The 21,075-nt window shown below is 35.1% G+C and overlaps 1 protein-coding gene across 4 annotated transcripts in view; it reads right to left on the reverse strand.

Annotated features, from left to right (window-relative positions):
• Positions 1-305: 305 nt before the first annotated feature.
• Positions 306-21,075, reverse strand: part of LOC106507797 (uncharacterized) — a 137,618-nt gene continuing 116,848 nt past the window's right edge. The window contains exons 8-10 of one of the 4 annotated variants that reach the window (XR_014813821.1): positions 16,394-16,478; positions 2,029-2,178; positions 306-650 (exon numbers count right to left, since the gene is read on the reverse strand). The gene's annotated coding sequence lies outside the window, so the exon portion shown is untranslated. Of the gene's footprint in view, positions 651-2,028; positions 2,179-3,152; positions 3,277-15,130; positions 15,207-15,772; positions 16,479-21,075 lie in introns of those variants that run through there. The other 3 variants (XR_014813822.1, XM_084973952.1, XM_084973955.1) reach the window with 3 other exon arrangements.

Here is a 21,075-nt window from a genome sequence, read left to right on the forward strand (position 1 = left end):
CAGCATTTGTTACCCATAGACTTTTTGATGATGGCCATTCTGACCAGTGTGAAGTGGTACCTCATTGTGGTTTAGATTTGCATTCCTCTAATAATTAGTACTGTTGAGCATCTTTTCATGTGCCTACTGCCCATACATATTATCTTCTTTGGAGAAATGTCTATTTAGGTCTTCTGCCAATGTTTTGGTTGGGTTGTATTGTTATTGAGCTGTACGAACTGCTTGCGTATTTTATAAATGAAACCCTTGCTGACTGCATCACTTGCAAATGTTTTCTCTCCATCCACAGTTTTTTAGTCTTTCCATTTTATGTGTGGTTTCCCCTGCTGTGTAAAAACTTATAAATTTGATTAGGTCCCGTTTGTTTATATTTTCTTTTATTTCTTTGCCTTGGGACACAGACCTAGGAAAACACTGGTACAACTGATATCCAAGAATGTTTTGCTTATGTTCTCTTCTAGGAGTTTTATGGTGTCACATCTTACATTTAAGCCTTTAAGCCATTTTGAGTTTATTATTGTTTACGGTGTGAGGGAGTGTTCTAACTTCACTGATTTACATGCAGCTTTCCAGGTTTCCCAGTATGTATTGGAAGTCTTTTTACCTTTCACTTACCCACTCACTTCATTAACTGAAGCTCTTCATTCTTGCTGTAAAAAAACAAAAAGACATCTACCAATGGTGGATGGACATTTAGCATATCTGCTTCCACTTAGTACCAAGTTATGTTGATTTCTAAACTTATTTGTGCCAGTTATACTTACAAATACAGTACCTAATTAAAAATTACATAAAATATTAAAATATGAATGTGAAAAGAAAAAGGTTTTGCATTGAGTTGGTTTGGAAAAACTACTTGAAAATGCACATTACAGCATTAGTGTGAAAGGCTCTTTAAAAAATCATGAATCATTTACTTCCATTGATTAACCAAACAGAAATAAAGATTCTTACCTACCACATCAAAGAATGGATGATAAATACATAAGTTTAAAATATGCTCATATCAAGTTTTAGAATCCCCTTTAGTTAAGTTTTTGGTTAATCACCTACATAAATACTGGTGATCACTTCTTGAAACACATTTGCACTTTGCTTCCAGCCTCAATCTTCTCCTGTTTCTTAATTTATCTCACTGGCTCCTCCATACAAAGGCCCCAGGGTTTGTACCATTAACATTTTGCTGGAGCCTGTCTCTATCTCTGCCTGTCTCTCAAAGTCCAGACTGAGGTTATATCAAATTCTGATCTGACATCTTTATTTGCATATATAACACAGATCTTAAATTGAAAATGATCTCCTTGCTTCTTTTCATGCACCCTCTTTTCGCACTTCCTTTAACAATTGTTTTTTTCTTCATTTCAACTCGCAGAATATTTTTACTTAGAGCGTCAAGGCTCATGTGATGACTTTATTTTTTTCTTTCAGTTTCTTATAAAGGACTTATCTATGTGCCCTGTTTAAATTAGTGCCCCCTTCGACACAACCTCTATGCCCTCGCACAACTTGTGTGTCTTTCACAGCACTTCTCACTACTTGGAATTATAGTACACATTATTTGGTTTATGGTTCACAATCTACTACACTAAAATAAAACTTGATGAAGACAGTCTATTTATTTAGTGCCATAATCTCCGTACCATAACAATATAGGCACATGTAGGTGCTTCTGAAAATTTTTTATGAATTCCTTCATTCTTTTAAAAACACTCTTCATTTTTTTTTACAAGCATAACTTTGTTGACTTTTTATCAATTGCTTTACTGTGAATAAATCTAATCATGATTGGCAAAATAATAGCCTCCTAAAGCTATCTACTCCCCAATGCCAGGGACCTGCAAATATCCTTCCTTGCATGGATGGCAGATGTGTTTAATATTAAGGATCATAGGATATGGGAATTATGCTGGATTACCCAGTTGAGCCCACTTTAACTACATGAATAATTAAAATGAAAGAAATGTCCCAAGCTGCAGTAGAGGGAGAGAGGACTATGTAAAAATAGTTACAAAGATGTTACATTGATACCTTTAGGACTGAGGAACATCGGCAACCTGGAAAAGCTGGAGCCAGCAGTGAAACACATCTCTCTCCTAGAGCTTCTAGAAAGGAATGCAGTCCTGCCAGTACCTTGTTTTTGGCCCTGTGAGACCCATGTTGGACTTCTGATCTACATAACTGTAAGATAATAAATTGGAATTCAGATACCAAGTCTGCAGTAATTTATTATGGTAGCTAGAAAATATAAATGCACCAATGATAGTACATACTCTTTGTGGGATGGTTTTATAGCATTAGAATATTGTGAATATACCTAAATTTGAAAACTGATTAACACTTTATAATTTATCATTTTAAATAGATACATATCTAGTATATACAGATTATTACCTTAGATAATATTCTGCACATAAAGAAAAAGTAGTATAAATGAGGTCTGTTTATTGAGAGATACAATTTGAGGTGTAGTAGTGGTTAAATATAAAACAATTACAATTAATTAAGGAAAAGTGGAAGTCCAAAGTAATATGGTGGCTCAGAGGCAGGAAATCCTACTTTTTGAAGAAAATGGGGAGAAGTCTTTTCAAAGGAGGGAGGTTTTAGGGGAGTTATCAGAGATAAGTGATATTCACGAAGAAACATGTAGGTTGAGCATTATAGGCATGGGAACAAGACAATGAGAACGTACAGTAAACTTCTATTATTTCAGAAATGAAAATAGGCATGCATATCTGTGGAATAAGCAACTGATGCAATGCATTTCTCGGGGAATATGCTATGATTTTGTTGACTCTGGAAGTTGGTACACTGAGGTTTACTGATAAAATCTCCAAAACTGCCAAAAATAATACATTTAAAATATGACTGTCATGACATCAAGATACACATGTATTCAAAATTTAGTTCAGGAATTTCCGTCATGGCACAGTGGAAACGAATCCAACTAGGAGCCATAAGATTGCAGGTTCCCTGGCCTTGCTCAGTGAGTTAAGGATCCGGCGTTGCCGTGAGCTATGGTGTAGGTTGCAGACGCGGCTTGGATCTGGTGTTGCTGTGGCTGTAGCTCGGGCAGCTCTGATTAGACCCCTAGCCTGGAAACCTCCACATGCTGCGGCTGCGGCCCTAAAAGGACAAAAGACAAAAAAAAAGAAAAAAAAAAAAAAAATTAGTTCAATCTTTAGTGAATCAGCAGAATAATAGAGTTGATTATCCATGACAACTTATCCTTATTTCTGCATTCTTCATAGTGTTCTGAGGAAGTTTTTTGATGCCTGCCTAGGTTTAGAAAATGAAAGAGAATAGAAATAGGATTGGTTGTTTTAGAGAATTATAAGTACCACATAATAAATAGTTTTTCTTGAGAAAACATTCATTGGACATAAGATATAATCAACATTTTCTTTTACAAATGAACAATATCTGTCTGTGTATATTTGCTGTTAGCCAGCCAGTAGTTTATGTGAGAAAATGTAGAGATACCCACATGTGACTCATAATTATAAGTTGAGAACACAAGCATCTGTCAGTTATTAGCCAAGACTGGTATCCCATAGCCATAAGGTTTTATATGTAAAAATATTACCTAATGGAGTTCCCGTCATGGCGCAGTGGTTAACGAATCCGACTAGGAACCATGAGGTTGCGGGTTCGGTCCCTGCCCTTGCTCAGTGGGTTAACGATCCGGCGTTGCCGTGAACTGTGGTGTAGGTTGCAGACGCGGCTCGGATCCCAAGTTGCTGTGGCTCTGGCGTAGGTTGGCAGCTACAGTTCCGATTAGACCCCTAGCCTGGGAACCTCCATATGCCGTGGGAGCGGCCCAAGAAATGGCAAAAAGACAAAAAAAAAAAAAAAAAAAAATTATCTAAGTTTCAAATTTCAAGGCTGTTTTTCTTCTGACATAACCTACATCTGCTTTCAGAGTTAATGTTCAAATAGGGGATAGGTTCCTTTGTGTTTTCATAGACTTTGTCATATGAAATATAATTCTAGTATTTCTGCTTTACTAACTTCCCATCAACTTAGGCATGCAATATCCATACATTTGTTTCTTTATGTCTTATTTAAACATTATCTCTTTCTAGTGTGAAGAATATAATCCAGTCTTCAAAAAGTGGTTTCTGAAGTAGCAACAACTCTTTAAAAGATAGGGAGAATTCATTTGTAGATGTAAGAATAATCATAATACTAGGATTATGTATAAGGATTGTAAAATTTTTTAATTAAAATCATTCATTTTTACATTTCTGATGCTTTTTGTTTTTCCTTCCAGGTTTGAATATATAAAACTATGAAAGAACTAAATTGCTCTAAAAGCTCATTACTACTCTGCAGAAATGAGGGAGTGCAACCTCCAGGTAGTCTTAGAGGATCAAACTGTGAATGTAGGTATGATTCCATAAGAAGAATCATATGCATTTCAAAGAGTAACTGGGCTTACGCTGCATTTTCTTCAGAAGAAAATTCTCCCTGAGAATTAAAGTATTGTCTGAAAAGGAATGGGACTCCTGCCTAAGCACAAGTGGGAAAAGAGCAAATGAGTAGGATAAGGAATAAATGATTCCGAGGTTTAATAGGAATATATTTTCAGTGTTAAATATCATTCTGCGTTTTGTGCGGCACATTTTCAGCAGCTACTGTCCCAGAATGTACTAAAGGATTCTATTTAACATGACTTATTTCTGAAAAATGTGAGACTGGCACTTTATAATTTAAAGATCTTTCTATAACAGGCACAATTACCCACAAATTGAGTTTAACAATTTTTTAAAAAATGTTGCTTGAAAAGACTATATGAAGCATTTAAAATGCCATATATTTTAGCATAAGGAAAACTATGAGCAGTAAATAATAAGCTTTGTAATTGAAAGTCTCTGACTTATTCACAATAGTTACGTACAGAATATATATACAATACTGTAAACCATTCATGAATATGGTACATATATATCTATATTTTATTTTAGCATCAAAAATGAACTGAAATAAATGATTTGGACTTAAAGATTCCCCCCACCTTTCTCTCTCATCTATGTGATTAACAAGAGAGGTTAGTTATTATCATCTGAAATAGCAACAAAAAATGCTGTACCCAGAAAATGTTTGAATTTCAGACATATTTAAAATTAGAGATTTGTTGTAAAGAAAGGACTAGCAGTTCAATTACTGCACAGCACAGAACGCTGAAAGCATTTTAAGATGAATAGTCATCTCAGTATTTACAACAATTGCAAACCGTCAAAATATTTTTAAAAATTTTAATTGATATACCCAGCGGATATATTCAAATGGACATGGACATGTTAATAATTTTCAGATTTCATGTAGTATTACTATTATCATGAATTCTAATCCCATTTCAGAATTTCCCTTCTAAATCTTCAAGTTACAAAATGTAGTACATGCTCAAAGCTACTCCTAATTTATCTCTAGGAAGTGTTTAGGCATCTGTTCTCAAATACAGGACATTCTCCTGCATGAGTTAAATACATGAATAGCAGCAAATTATGGAAAAAATATTTTATTCAATGCCAGAACACAAAGGAAGTAAAGGTAATTTCACAATTCCTCAGGAAAAAAAAAAATTAAAAGTTCGTAAAGACCATTAGTCCTTAGTCACTGTAAAAGTCATAGCTGAGAGGTGTGCTGACTTCTTTCAAGGAACACACAGCTAATAGCATAGTTGAGTTTCTCAATGAAACATTTTTTCCTCTAATTGTATTTCCCTCCTTATTCCAGAGGTGGATAGCAGGAGTAGCACTGGAGATCCTGGACTCAACTCTCAAATGCATGTTCTACACAGAACTCTATTCCTCAAAATATTAAGCAACATTTTGCATCTTCTAATTTTCAGTAAGTATTGTACCTGTTTGTATACATGATCCAAAATTTAATAAGATCCTAAAAAACTAAGTTACAGACGAGTGGTAAAAAAGGAACAGTTGATAATATTAAAATATCAGACATGAACACTGAATTAGCTCAAAAATCCTAAAAGGTACTACATTAACTAGAATGCGGATCATTATGCAGTTTACAAATGAAGTAATATCTGCTTAAATATCAGATATGCACTATAAAATCAGAAGTAAAAATATATTAGTCTGAATCAGTTTCTTCAATTAAATTTCATTTATGTCTTATTTCTACAATTATTTAGTATTTTAATTAAGTTTGCAACTACTGTCATTTCTAAAAGATATCCTTTATTTTGTAATATTTTATAACTAAATCACTAATGAAGTGACTTTCCATCCCAATCAACAGTACCTGGTAATGAGTAAAGTACCATTTTTAATTCATCCTACGATTGTCCTTAAGCTTTAGGGAGATAAAATTCAGTAAAACAACCCAAATTCCTGCTTTTGTAGAGTCTGGTGTGAGAGTCAGTTAAATATATTTTATACTTTGTTAGTTATAGCATTGGTAAACATAAATAATGAAAAATGAAAAATTAGTGAATGGTTGGGAAATGATGCTGTCTTAAGGACTTCGGTCAGTAAAGATGACTTGCATTTAAATGGAGACTTATTCACTGCTATGTCCCCTCACAGAGAGTAATCCATGGAACATATTTCCTCACTGACAGACATGTAGTATGCCTCACAATATGGGAATTGAGATGAGTTACCAAAATTATTTTTTTTTGTACTATTTATGAAAACATTCAATATATCAGAAATATTTCCTAGAATATTAAAATACATTTAAGCTCCACTGCCAAAGCACTATACAAAAAGAAATTTGTAACTGATGACCACAATGTCAAATGTGACTCAGCATGGAGAAGGCAGATGGATTACTGTGTTTGTTAAAGTTTGTTTCACAGTCACAGAATAGTGATGTCTACAAATTTGGGTTAAAATATAAGCAAGAAGATATAGCAAGAGAAAAAAGAGCAGGTGGAAACTTGTAGTGTACCAACATTTAATTTCAAAGAGGTAGACCACATTTTTTTCAGATTAGCTAAATCTCTTAAAATATATATGATGGGAGTTCCCGTCATGGCGCAGTGGAAACAAATCTGGCTAGGAACCATGAGGTTGCAGGTTTGATCCTGGCCTCGCTCAGTGGATTAAGGATCCACCATTGCCCTGAGCTGTGGTGCAGGTCGCAGATGTGGCTGGGATCTGGCATTGCTGTGGCTGTGGTGTGGGCCGGCAGCAACAACTCTGACTCGACCCCTAGCCTGGGAACCTCCATATGCCACGACAGGTGCAGCTCTAAAAATATACACACATATATTTACACACACGATGGAACGGTCCCTTTACTGCATGCATTATTGTCAGATCAGCAGTATTACTAATGCTAATACACATATTGTTAATAGCTACTCTATATTGACCTCATATTTGATCTTATTTTTCAAGAATTCAAATATATTAACCTCTATTTTTTGCCTTAATAACCCCATAATTTAGGTACTTTTATTAACCATATTATACAAATGAGCAAACTGAAGCTTGAAGAGATTGATAACTCAACCCAAAGTCACACAACTAATCAGAGGCACTGCAGGGTTTAAACTCTGGCAGTCCAGCTCCAGGCCCTGAAGTATTTGTTACACCACTTAATGTGTACATCCCAGTATGTTAAATGTGCACAGATATGTATAAAATTTAACTCTTGTGTACTTTATATCACTATTACATGGTATTCATCTATACCTCTGGGAAATGCACATTATTTTTCCACATGCCATTTACCATTATTTTTCTCTTTTGTCTTTTCAGGGCCACACCCACAGCATATAGAGGTTCCCAGGCTAGGGGTCAAATCAGAGCTACAGCTACCAGTCCACACCACAGCCATAGCAATGCCAGATTCAAGCCACATCTGCAACCTACACCACAGCTCACAGCAGCGCCAGATCCTTAACCCACTGAGCAAGGCCAGGGATTGAACCCACAACCTCATGGTTCCTAGTCAGATTCATTTCTGCTGTACCACAACAAGAACTCTTTTTTTTTATTTTATTTTATTTTTTTTTTAAAGGTCCACACCTGCGGCATACGGAGGTTCCCAGTCTAGGGATCCAGTTGGAGCTGTAGCTGCCAGCCTAAGCCACATAGCCATAGCCACTCCAGATTTGAGCCACATCTGAGACCTACACCACAGCTCATGGCAACGCTGGATCCTTAACCCATTGAGCAAGGCCAGGGATGGAACCTGTGTCCTCATGGATGCTAGTCAGATTAGTTTCCGCTGAGCTAGGTGGGAACTCTGACATGTTCGGTACTGCTATGATGAGCATAAAGTGATGGATAGGATTGCTAACAGAAAAAAAAAATTATTCTGATAGTTGGTTATAAAACAATAAGAAAATCTTTGTTCAAGAGATCAGGCTCATCTCTGAATATAGCAAAGGCAGTGGGGGATTCACAGCCAACTATAGAGAGTTGCTGAATGAAAAATTACTGAGAGGAGATGTCAAGGGTAGGGGGATTTTTGCTTAACTGACTTAGAATTCTTGCTCAAGAATATGATCAGATAATGAGGCGAGGGATTCTAGCTAAATTGAGCAGAAATCTTGCTACAGCTGGAGGAAGCAGGGAAAGACAAGGTCCAGAGATGAGGTTTTCTCAAAAAGAGGGCTTTGAGAAGCTTCACTAGAGTTGAGAGAGTCTTTACAAGATAAATAAGGGCTTTAAAATCTAGTAAAGAGAAACAAAGGGGTAAACATAATCATTTCTGCTCCTGTTGAGGACTATAAAGAAACTAAAATGTCTTGGACAGTTCCTGAAGAGGAGTTAATGAGGTGATGTTTTAAGTAACTAATGGTTGACGAAAGCCATTTTGAGAATGTGACATTTGAACTGTATTATATATCAAACCCAAAGTTGCATCTTAAAGAACAGTGAGGGCCTCATATTTTCTCAAACATGATAAAAAAGAATATAAATCCTACCTGGATTTTTTCAGTTTGTCTTAAAATTTGCCTTTTAAAATCAATATATTTTATAACTTTATTATATATATATGTATATATATATATCCTTAGTGATAAACATTTTTCTCTAATCCATCAATAGTATACTTATTGTAGGAAAATACAGAGAACTTAGAACATATTCTTCACAAAAACCTTCAAGAATCCAACCAGAACCTTCAAGTTTTATTAGATACTTTTTATTCTCAAGTCTTATATTTTATATTATCTGAGAGAGTAAAATAACTTAAATAACACTTTGACCTGACACATTAAATTACACTAGTGGATAACTGCTTTCTCTGGATATTTTTCCTAGGCAGTGTTTCTATCGATCTTTATACATTTCAAAATACTTCTCCCCACAGTTATAAAGCAATACAACCTAACAGTCTGTATATAAAAGAAAACTCAGTGATAAAGAATTGTACTTTGAAACTGGATTAATAAAAGACCTGAAAGCGAGCAAGTAATGCTAAATCTTACTTATACCTTCTACTCATTTAATTTATACAAGGTGATTTGAAAGAAATATCAATTATTCATAAAGTAAATATGTCACTTGGGCAAACAGGAATAAGGGGAGAGATGTTGTAAGGAAATAAAAGATTGCAAGCTTTCTGGTTTGTTTTGTGATAGGTTGACCGCCTTACAGAAAAGAGTTGGAAAGTGAAGGATTAGAGCTAAACCTTTCTTTGATAGTATTATTCAAAGATTCTTTTCTTCCATTTTGATTATAATATAGTTGACATAGAGTACTGTTTAAATTGATACATAGGAGTTCCCATCGTGGCGCAGTGGTTAATGAATCCGACTAGGAACCATCCCTGGCCTTGCTCAGCGGGTTAATGATCCAGCGTTGCCGTTAGCTGTGGTGTAGGTCACAGAAGCGGCTCAGATCCCACATTGCTGTGGCTCTGGCGTAGGCTGGCAGCTACGGCTCCAATTAGACCCCTAGCCCAGGAACCTCCATATGCCGTAGGAGCGGCCCAAGAAATGGCAGAAAGACAAAAAATAAATAAATTGATACATACAGCACTGTGTAGGTTTAATTTCAAAGATTTCTTTTAAAATAAAATTACTTCTGTAACAACATTTCTTCAAGGCACTGATTTTACCAATTTTGGATTTTTAAAAATAATTTTGAATTCATTAATTCACTTTCAGGTATAAATACTGTGAATATTTTAATATTCTTCCAGAGTTCAGAAAGAAAAAAAATGTTATTCAAAATGCCAACTCTTGAAAATGAGTAAATGCCCAATTTACTTTAAGGGATTTCTGATTTCTGAGAACATATTAAAAATAATATACTGAAAATTCAAAAAAAGTAAATATTATATGAAAATATGTTATGGAATGGATTAAATGCAAAGAACAAGAATGTACAAAAGTATATACACAATCAAGTATATACACAATCATTATAATAAATTATAATGAATAGACTTTTAAACTTTGTATTTCAAATGATATTGGATTATTCTTGAAACCTGCAATAGTTGAAATTTACATTTGACTTAGAAATTATTAAGCACTGATGTACTGTGCACTAAACTTCATAGCCTTCAGTTTTTTATATTGGTCAGCATGAACTGTGTCACATGATTGTAATTTATAAGTAAATGTTGTATCCTTTATAATCAGCTAAGAGATAATTGGTTTTATTTTTCTCAGCATTATAAATCCCATTTCAGTTTGGATATGAAACCAGTTTGGTGCCAACTTTTAAAAAGTGTAATATGGGCAGCCAGATTTGAAATAATTAGTGTTAAAACTACATAGTTTTTTTTTCAATGGCAGGTAATTTTGCAGGAAACAGGGCCTGAAACAAATACTTCTAGCTGCAATTGATGTTATATAACATGTTCTATAATTTAGTGACATTTATCAGAGTGATAGGTTGATAATTTTGTAGGTAAGCAATATCAAGATTAAGTGAAAATTACTGACATGAATAAAAATTTATCTGAAAATTATGCATTAAAAATTTTATAATTTGGAATCTGTTTCAGCAAATTGTCATTTACTTTTAGCTATATCTTTAGAAGTAGCAAGTAATAAGGTATTGCAGATGATTATTGAAAACCTAGCATCACTTTTTCATTCAGCATAGTTTGGGAAGTCCTAGCCATGGCAATCAGACAAGAAAAATAAATAAAAAGGAATCCTAACTGGAAAAGTAATAAAACTGTCACTGTTTGCAGATGACATGATACCATATATAGAAAATCCTAAATATGTTACTGGAATACTATGAGACCTCATCAATGAATTCAGTAAAGTTGCAGGATATAAAATTAATATACAAACAATGTAATATCAGAAGGAGAAAATAAGGAAACAATCTCATTTACCATCACATCAAAAAGAATAAAATACCTAAGATTAAAGAGGCAAAAGATCTGTATTCTGAAACTACAAGCGGCTAATGAAAGAAAGAAAAAATTACAAGGATGGAAAGATATACCATGTTTCTGAACTGGAAGAATCAATTTGTCAAAATGACTATCCTAGCCAAGGGAATCTATAGATACAATGCAGTCCCTATCAAATTACCAATGGCGTTTTTTACAGAACTATAACAAAATACTTTCAAACTTGTATAAAAACAAAAGCAAGAGACCACAACTAGCCAAAGCAATCCTGACAAAGAAAAACAGAGCCAGAGGAATACTCAGGCTCTCTGACTTCAGACTTTACTACACAGCTACAATCCCCAAAACAGTATGGACTTGGTTCTGCTGTGGTACAATGGGATCTGCGGCATCACTGGAGCATTAGGACACAAATTCCATCCCTGGCCTGGCACACTGGGTTAAAGGATCCAGCACTGCCGAAGCATACGTTACAGCTGAAGCTCAAAGTTGATCTTGGCCCGGGCACTGCAAGTGCCACAGGGAGGCCAAAAAAGAAAAAAAAAAAAAAAAAAAAAGCAAACAAAATGTATATGGTCCTAGCACAAAAACAAATATAAATCAGTGAGACAGCACAGCCCAGAAATAAACCCACACTTACATGATCAATTAATCTATGACAAAGGAGGCAAGAATATACAGTGGAGAAAAGACACTCTTTCTCCAATAAGTCTCTTCAATAAGTGGTGCTTGGAAAACTGACAGCTACATGTGAAAGAATAAACTTAGAACACTCTACCACCATACACAAAAATAAACTCAAAATGGCTAAATACTTAACTGTAAGGTAGGACACTATAAAACTCTTAAGAGGAAAACATAGGCAGAATACTTGTGGATATAAATCATAGCAATTACTTTTTGGATCCACCTCCTAGAGTAATGAAAAAAATAACAAACAGAACCTAATTAAACTTAAAAGCTTTTGCACAGCAAAGGAAGCCACAAACAAAACAAAAATGCAAACCACAGAATGGAAGCAAATATTTGCAAAGTGACAAGGCATTCATCTCCAAAATATAAAGCTGCATGAGATACATAGTTTGCTTGTTTTACTGGTATACAATCAAACTGGCAGAAGACCTAAATAGAAATTTCTCCACAGAAGACATAAAGATGGCCAATAGGCATATGAAAAGATTCTCAACATCACTCATTTAGAGAGATGCAAATCAAAACATGAGGTATCACCTCCCACCAGTCAGAACGGCCATCGAAAAGTCTATACACAATAAATGCTGGAGAGGGTGTGTAGAAAAGGGAACCCTCCGACACTGTTGGTGGGAATGTACGTTAGTACAACCACTATTCAAACAGCATGGAGGTTCATTAACAAACTAGATATAGAACTACTGGACATCTATCTGGAGAAAATCATAATTCTAAAAAATACATGCACCCTAATATCCACTGCAGCACTGTTTACAATAGCCAAGACAAGGAAGCAACCTAAATGTCCATCAGCAGATAAATGGATAAGGAAGAAATGGTATACATACACAATGGAATATTACCCATAAAAAAGAATGAAATAATGCCACATACAGCAACATGGATAGACCTAGAGATTATCATAGTAAGTGAAGTTAGACAGTCAAAGAATATCACATGGTATCACTTATATATAGAATCTAAAAAGTTGATACAAAATGAATGAATTTACAAAAGAGAAACAGAATCACATACTTTGAAAACAAACTTATGGTAACCAAAGGGGAAAAGTGCAGGGAGGAATTAATTAGGAGTTTGGGATATATAAAAAGATATTTAAAGATATATAAAGATTTCCAAAGGCGTTCCCATATTGGCTCAGCAGTAAAGGACCTGACTGGTATCCATGAGGATACAGGTTTGACCCCTAGCCTAGCTTAGGGGGTTAAGGATCCAGTGTTGCCATGAGCTGTGGTGCAAGTCACAGACATGGCTTGAATTCAGTGTTGCTGTGGATCAGGCTGGCAGCTGCAGCTCCAATTTGACCCCTAGCCTGGGAACTTCCATATGCTGCAGGTTCAGCCCTAAAAACAAAAAAGATTTGCAAAAGATATAAAACAAAGAAGAAAATGTGGCATCACATTTTATTTTGGATAATAATTTTTTTTTTGTCTTTTTTGCCATTTCTTGGGCCACTCCCTTGGCATATGGAGGTTCCCAGGCTAGTGGTCTAATCAGAGCTGTAGCTGCCAGCCTACACCACAGCCAGAGCAACGCGGGATCCGAGCCATGTCTGCGACCTATACCACAGCTCACAGCAATGCCAGATCCTTAACCCACTGAGTAAGGAACTCCTGGATAATTTAAATATCCTGATCTTTATTTTTTCATTTATTATTATTTTTTTTTGTCTTTTGTCCTTTTTAGGGCTGCACCTGTGGTATATGGATGTTCCCAGGCTAGGGGTTGAATCAAAGCTACAGCAGCCGGCCTACGCCAGAACCACAGCAATGCCAGAGCCACAGCAATGCAAGATCTGAGCCATGTCTGTGACCTACACCACAGCTCAGGGCAACACCAGATCCTTAACCCCCTGAGCAAGGCCAGGGATTGAACCTCATGGTTCCTAGTTGGATTAGTTTCCACTGTGCCATGATGGGAACTCCCTTGATCTTTCTTTAAAATCTTTTCTTTGAATATACCTCTTTGAAAATCGTTTTCTCAAAATTGGTATTAAAGTCAAACAGAAAACTAATTTTGTATCAGTTGCCAGGACTTCTGTAACAAAATTCTGTTGCTTAAGCTGCAGAAACTTTAGCAGTGCCAGATCAGTGTTCCAGCCAGTTAGGTTTCTGGTGAGAACACTTCCTCACTTATAGGTGGCTGCCCCCTTACTATGTCCTCACAAGTCCTTTTGTTGATTCAAGTGCATGAAGAGAGAGACTGAGAGTGTGCAAGCTCTGTTCTTTCCTTACAATGAGGTTATTAATCCTATCAGGTCAGGCCTCCACCCTTATAACCTCATTTACTCTTAATTATTTCCTTAGAGGCCCCATCTCCAAGTACAGCCACATTGGCAGGTAGGGCTTCAATATATGCAAATTTGGAGAAACACAAACATTCAATCCCTAACAGATGTGTATCATCCTCTCTGAGTCATGTTGCCATCATCCAATCCTGGACAGATAATGACATATGTGGTGCTGAAAATAATTCTGGAAATTCATGATAGATTCTTAAATCAAAACCTACTCATCCATCCTTCAAAATTTCTAAATTTGCAGGTAATACAAGTAAGTTCACACATGACTTAAGACTTCAACATTACTAGAGGAGAGAATACCAAAACTTCAAGTCAACTCTGTGAAAAAATTACCCCAAGTTCCGTCTAGGCTCCTGCTCTCACTAAAAGGCTGATGGAGAAGGGAAGTCTGAAGAGGCTCGTATTTTTAAAAAGGGAAGATTGAAGTAAAAGCATAAATTCAAACGGCAGAAAAACCTACCCCCCAGGAAAAACAAGATCCAGGACTAAGTATCAAATGAAGACTGTGGCTTGGTAGTACAGGAAATGCACTTGAAAGTATTGAAATGAAGGTGGCAGCCGGATAGAAACATTGATCCTGGGGAGTGATCACATAAACAGAAAAGGAATAACATGGAAGTATGCAGGAAATCAAAGCATCCTGCAGAATATAAAGGAAACAACACTGACCAAGCCATCCTTTCAACAACCACCACTAACTTTGTTCCATAAAGAAACTATACTGCACTACAGACCAAAGAAGATACTCATGAACATGAAAGAATGTTTTCAAAAGACACAGTAACAGAAAAAAACAAACTCCATACTTACCTCCTTAAGAAGAAAAACGGAAATGTAATTCATAACATTTCAGTTGATGAAAACATCTGGAACAATACTTCTTAAACTTGAAAAGGAACAAACGAGAAGTGGATCTAGTTTTTCCCAAATTTGGTGATTAAAAAAAAAAAAAAAAAAAAGGAGTTCCTGTCGTGGCTCATTGGTTAACGAATCTGCCCTGGCCTTGCTCAGTGGGTTGAGGATCCGGCGTTGCCGTGAGCTGTGGTGTAGGTCGCAGATGCAACTCGGATACCACATTGCTGTGGCTCTGGTGTAGGCTGGCAGCTACAGCTCTGATTAGACCCCTAGCCTGGGAACCTCCACATGCCATGGGTGCAGCCCTAAAAAAGCCAAAAAAAAAAAAAAACAGATTTAATAACAGACATGAGAAAATGGAAGAAAATGACAGGAAACTGATCTTTATAGTACCCAAAGTGTCCATGGAGGCATATAATATGGGAAGCTAATATTCACTTACAATTTCACTTTTAATACATGACGTACACAACCTTAAAATTCTCTTTTCCTTATGCTATATTTGCCTTAACAGATTTACTAAAATTTATTTTCATGTGAATCATTTCTATTAATAAGAGACTGGCATTTTTATGCCTCCTTTAATTTTTCTAATTATTTTTATCTTACAAAGGATAAGTCTTCATTACATTGGGGGGAAATAGTCATTACCACAGATTGTGATGCCATACAGTTTATATTTCTTAAAATGTGTATATGAAACATCACTACATGTCTCATAAAGCTATTCAAAGCTTCACATCAAAGAAATTGGTATATGTATAAAATATGATATATAGAGAGAGTATATGACCACATTCTACTCTGTGGTCATGTAACAGCCATACAAAATAACATTTACATAGCACAACTTAATCTGTTTCTTCTTTTAAGCACATATGTGATAAAAGGGAAATATTTCCAGTTACATGCATTGTGAATAAAATAATTAAAAGTTTAAATAATAAAATTTGAGTCCTGTACTAAACAATAGTACAGATATCTAATACAGATCTGGTATTTAAACAATAAATACCAGAGTCACTGATGATAGTTTATAGTTTCATTAGCTAAATATGAAATGAGCTCATCTCTCTACATACCAAGAAAATGTAAAATATAAAAATACATATGACAATCCAAAATTTTGCTAAAATACTATAATCCTTCACTGTTGAGTACTGCTTGATAGAGATTCAAATCCTTAGTCACCAGCATTTAATAAAATTTTCATTTTACCTTTTATCTATTTAAACACACTCAGTTCTGCCCATGCTTCTTTTTTCATTTGTATCCCTCGCCGAATCCGTGGCAAAGCTTCTCTCTTAAATAACATGTGAGATTTAGATACTGTTAACTTCATGTCAGCTACTTTGATATAAGAAAAGTAGTTGTTAAATATTGCAGTGATGAGGCTAAAATTGTCTTAGGAATAATGGAATATACACAAGCACTTATCTCTGAAGAGTCATAGCTAACAACTTTTTTCCACCTTGCAAAGAAATTCTGTGTGCACCCACTTTCTCTACAACTTCACCTACCTTTATCACCCCACCATAACTCAGCCTCTTTTCCAAGTCTCCTAAAGAATCTACTTTGTGTTAGATGTGAAGAGTTAAATGATTTAAACAGAGAAAACCAGGGTGAAGGAAATAAAGTTACAGAATCTCAGCTGAGAGGGAAGGAAGAGGGCTTAGCTCCAAGTGCACAAGCAATTATATCTTACTGTACCATTAGAAAAGAGGATATACAGTTATAAAATTGTAGGATGAAAAGAAATTTTTCTGTATTTTGTTTTTTTCAGAATATGTGGTGGGGAGAAACCACAGGTTTAATTTTGGATGCCATAAATCTGAAAATTCTGTTTCAAATTCTAGAAGAGATATCAAGTATTCAGACTGATATGTGAGTATATAGTTCCATAGACAACAACCTAACATCTTTTCATCTTTACTAAGCCAATAGAAAAAAATTGAAACCCAGATAGGACTTATCAGAATATCTTTTCTTACGTGCTTGAGCCATGTAGATTTGTGAATCATCCTTTCCTAACTTTTTTTGTTTCTTATTCCATTGCGCTGTCTTAAATTGTATGAATTGTAAATGCAAAAATTGCATATAGTAAAGGTTAATCTTCTTATTTGAGATTTTTAATAGCATCAAGGGATGCAGAGAGGTGAAGTGTGGTACTTTTGATGTGATTATACATCTCTAATATTTGTTAAACAATAAATACCAGAGTCAGAAATACTATTCAGCTAAACCGAGCAGTTAGGCTTACACGAGGAGCATGCATTATGGAGACAAACTGCCCAGATTCACACCCCAGTTCTGCTAACTGCATGATGTTAGGCAAATTCCTTTTACTTTCTTTTTGCCCCAGTTTTATCATTTTGTGAATTTACTTTCTTGAAAATTTGTTTGATATGTAGGAGTGGGTGGCTAGAATGAGACTGCACACCGGATGAGTGGATATTACAGTTGACCTTTGAACAACTCTGGAGTTAGGGATACCAACCTTCCACACAGGCAAAAGTCCATCCATAATTTTACAGTCAACCCTCAAAATCCACATCTGCACATACAACCAACCATGGGTCATGCACTACAAGGGGCATATTTATTAAAAAAAAAAATCCACATATAAATGGACCTATACCCATTTAATCCCATGTTGTTTAAGTTCAAGGGCACATCTTCATCCACTTTTGTCTTTTTTTTTTTTTTTTTGGGTACTGATCATGTTATTATTTTAGAATAATAGTACCATTATTTCAGAATTTAGTACCATTCATGGTACTAAGGAAATGGTACTACTTCTAATTTTTGCACATTATATTTTATATTGCTATATTCATTTTATTGTATTTATAAAATAACTTAATTAAAAATGATATATGACAATTATTCCTTTGCTCTATTGCAATACTCCACTGAAAATATTTAATATTCTGACCTATTCAGAATATCCTAACTTACAAATATATGCCATAAGAATGCTGACAAATGCTTCAAAACTCATAAATTCTATTTATGTAGGTTGAATACAAATCCAGAAATTATAGACATTTTTCACTGATGATTACTTTCAGCATCTTAGAAGCTAAATTAACAAGACTAGCATTCTCAAGTGGAAATGTTGCATTTTTTATCTTCAGAGTCAGTGGCAAATGGATTCTGTTTAAAATCTTTTCTTAAATTGAGTTCTGTTATTTATTTCTTCATACCCATTGGAATATTTGAAAGTTTTTTAAAACAATCCCAATCATCATTTTACCTTCCTCATGGATTGAAAAAAAATCATCAAATATTGGGAACCATATTTTGAATTCTTAGTACTTGAACTATTTACACTACAGTTATTTTTTAAGCAACTATTTTGTCCTCAATTATAATTATGTCCTCTAAAAATATATTTTAGTCCCAAAGTTATAAGTTCAGGGTATTTAAATACTTGCTATATCCCTGAGATATGATACTTGAGCAAGCACATGCAATCACAGAAATATACTGGTATTATCAGTGTCAATAAAACATGTTCTTCACAAAGTATTATATTATTCCTCTGGCTTTTGACATTTCTCATATCTCATCTACAAAATGGTATTTTGTTAATAAGATGTTATCAGCATCTTTACATTCACAATCTTCATTGTTTAACTCAGTACTGAATCAAGATCAGAGAGCTGTATTTTGACTAACAAGTGTCCTCTGAAGCAGCTCTATTTCATCCATTTTGTTGATGCGTGGTTTGTTTAACATCAATAATGTCCCTGATACTCTGTTAAAGTTTATATAATGGCATGCCAAGCAGTTATTTATGAGAGAACAGAAATAAAGAGAAAACAATGTAGTGCATATATATAATATGTATAAAAAACATACATATAGGAGAGCAGGGACAGCTTGGGATCAAAAGGTGTACAGTACTTGACAGACACAGAAATTTTGCAAAGGACACAGAGTGGCTGAATGGATTAAAAATAAATAAATAAATGAAAGATGTGGGGTTCCTTCCCATTGTGGCTCAGGTTAAGAACCCGACATAGTGTCTCTGAAGATGCAGGTTCAATCCCTGACCTTGCTCAGTGGGTTAAGAATCCAGCATTGCTGCAAGCTGTGACATAGGTCACAGATGCAGCTTGAATCCCACATTGCTGTGGCTGGGGTGTAGGCAGGCAGCTCTAGCCTAGATTTAACCCCTAGCCTGGGAACTTCTATGGTTCTGCAGATGCAGATGCAGCCCTAAAAAAAGATATAACTAAATGTTATCTACAAGAAACTCATCTTAGATGCAAAGACTTACATAGGCTAAAAGTGAAAGGATGGAAAAAGATTTTAGGCAAATCATAACTGAAAGAGAGGAGAGTGGCTGTATTTTTATAAGACAAAATAGATTTAACTTCAAAAACTAACACAAGAGACCATATTATTTAATGTTGAAGGGGAAAACCAACAAGAAAATAATATGATTTTAAATATTCATTTATCAGTGCACTCAGATATGAAACAAATATTGATGGAACTGAAATGAGCCACAGACAGTAATACTACTAGGAGATTTCAATATCCCATCTTTAAAGATAAATAGTATTGGAGAATTAAAACAACTCTGGCTCAGATCGTCAGTGTCGGAAAATGAGAGACATGAATATGGGGAGATCTCGACAAGGCTCTTCACTTCCGCAGAAGGGTGCGGGTACTCAAAAAGTGCAAGCGAAGAAGAAAAGACCCTCCCTATTTATCCCTAAGGGGGCAGGTGGTATACCTGTCCCCTTCCAATTGGTCAAGTCAGGGTGCACATTTTTCTCGGTTAGCTAATTGATAACAAACCCTTGCTGAGAGAAGAGGTAAAGATGAGGGGGTCGCAGGAGGGTGCTTCAGCTGAAAAAGGAACAAAATGGAGTAACCAAGATTTCCTTTGATAGAAAAGACATATGTTACTTTCCACAATAGTACAACCAGGTAGAAGTATCAAGGAAAGAAACGATTTGAACAATATTATACCAATTGGATCTAATGGACATACTCACAATACTCACAGCAACAGAATACGTATTCTTAAGTGGATACAGAACATTTTCCCAGACAGACTGCATGTTAGACCACAAGAAATCTTAGCAAGTTTAAGAAAACTGATTATACAAAGTATCTTCTCCAACCACAATGGAATGAAATGCTATCAATAGCAAAAGAAAAACACAAAACTCCAAAAGGAGATGGAAATTGAACACCACAAATCGAACAACCATTGGGTCAAATAAGAAATCAAAAGGGCAACTAGAAAATATCTTAAGACAAAATGAAAACACAGCATACCAAAATTTCAATGGGATGTAGTACAAGCAATAATAAGAATGAAACAGAGTGGTAAATGTCTGCTTTTTAAAAAAGGAAGTAGCTCAAATAAATAACCTAAATTTACACCTCAAAAAAGTAAAAACAGAACAAACTAAACCAGAATTTATCAGAAGGCAGGAACTAACACAGATTAGAGCAGAAATAAATGAACTAGAGAATAGAAAAAGACAGGGGGAAAAAAATCAATAAAATTTAGACTTGATTCTTTGAAAAAAAAAAAATTAACCAACCTTTAGCTACACCAACTAGTAAAGACTCAAGTAACTGAAATCAGAAATGAAAGAGGAGGCATTACAATGGATGCCTCAGAAATAAAGATCTGAGAGTACTATGAACTATTATATGCCATCAAACTTGATAACCCAAAGAAATTGATAAATTCCTAGAAATATGCAACCTACTAAGATTGGATAATGAAAAGAAAAAGAAAATATAATTAAGGAGATTGTGAATCAATCATCAAAAACCTCCCAAGAAAGAAAAGCTCAGGGCAAGAAAGATGAAATTAGTGAAGAATTCTGTAAAGCATAAAGAAGAATAATCCAATCCTTCTCAAATTC

Source organism: Sus scrofa, chromosome 8, assembly GCF_054392235.1.
Source record: "Sus scrofa isolate SSC_HxYL_T2T_F1_AM1 chromosome 8, Sscrofa_HxYL_maternal_Yorkshire_Landrace_v2.0, whole genome shotgun sequence".
NCBI classification, from domain to species: Eukaryota; Metazoa; Chordata; class Mammalia; order Artiodactyla; family Suidae; genus Sus; species Sus scrofa.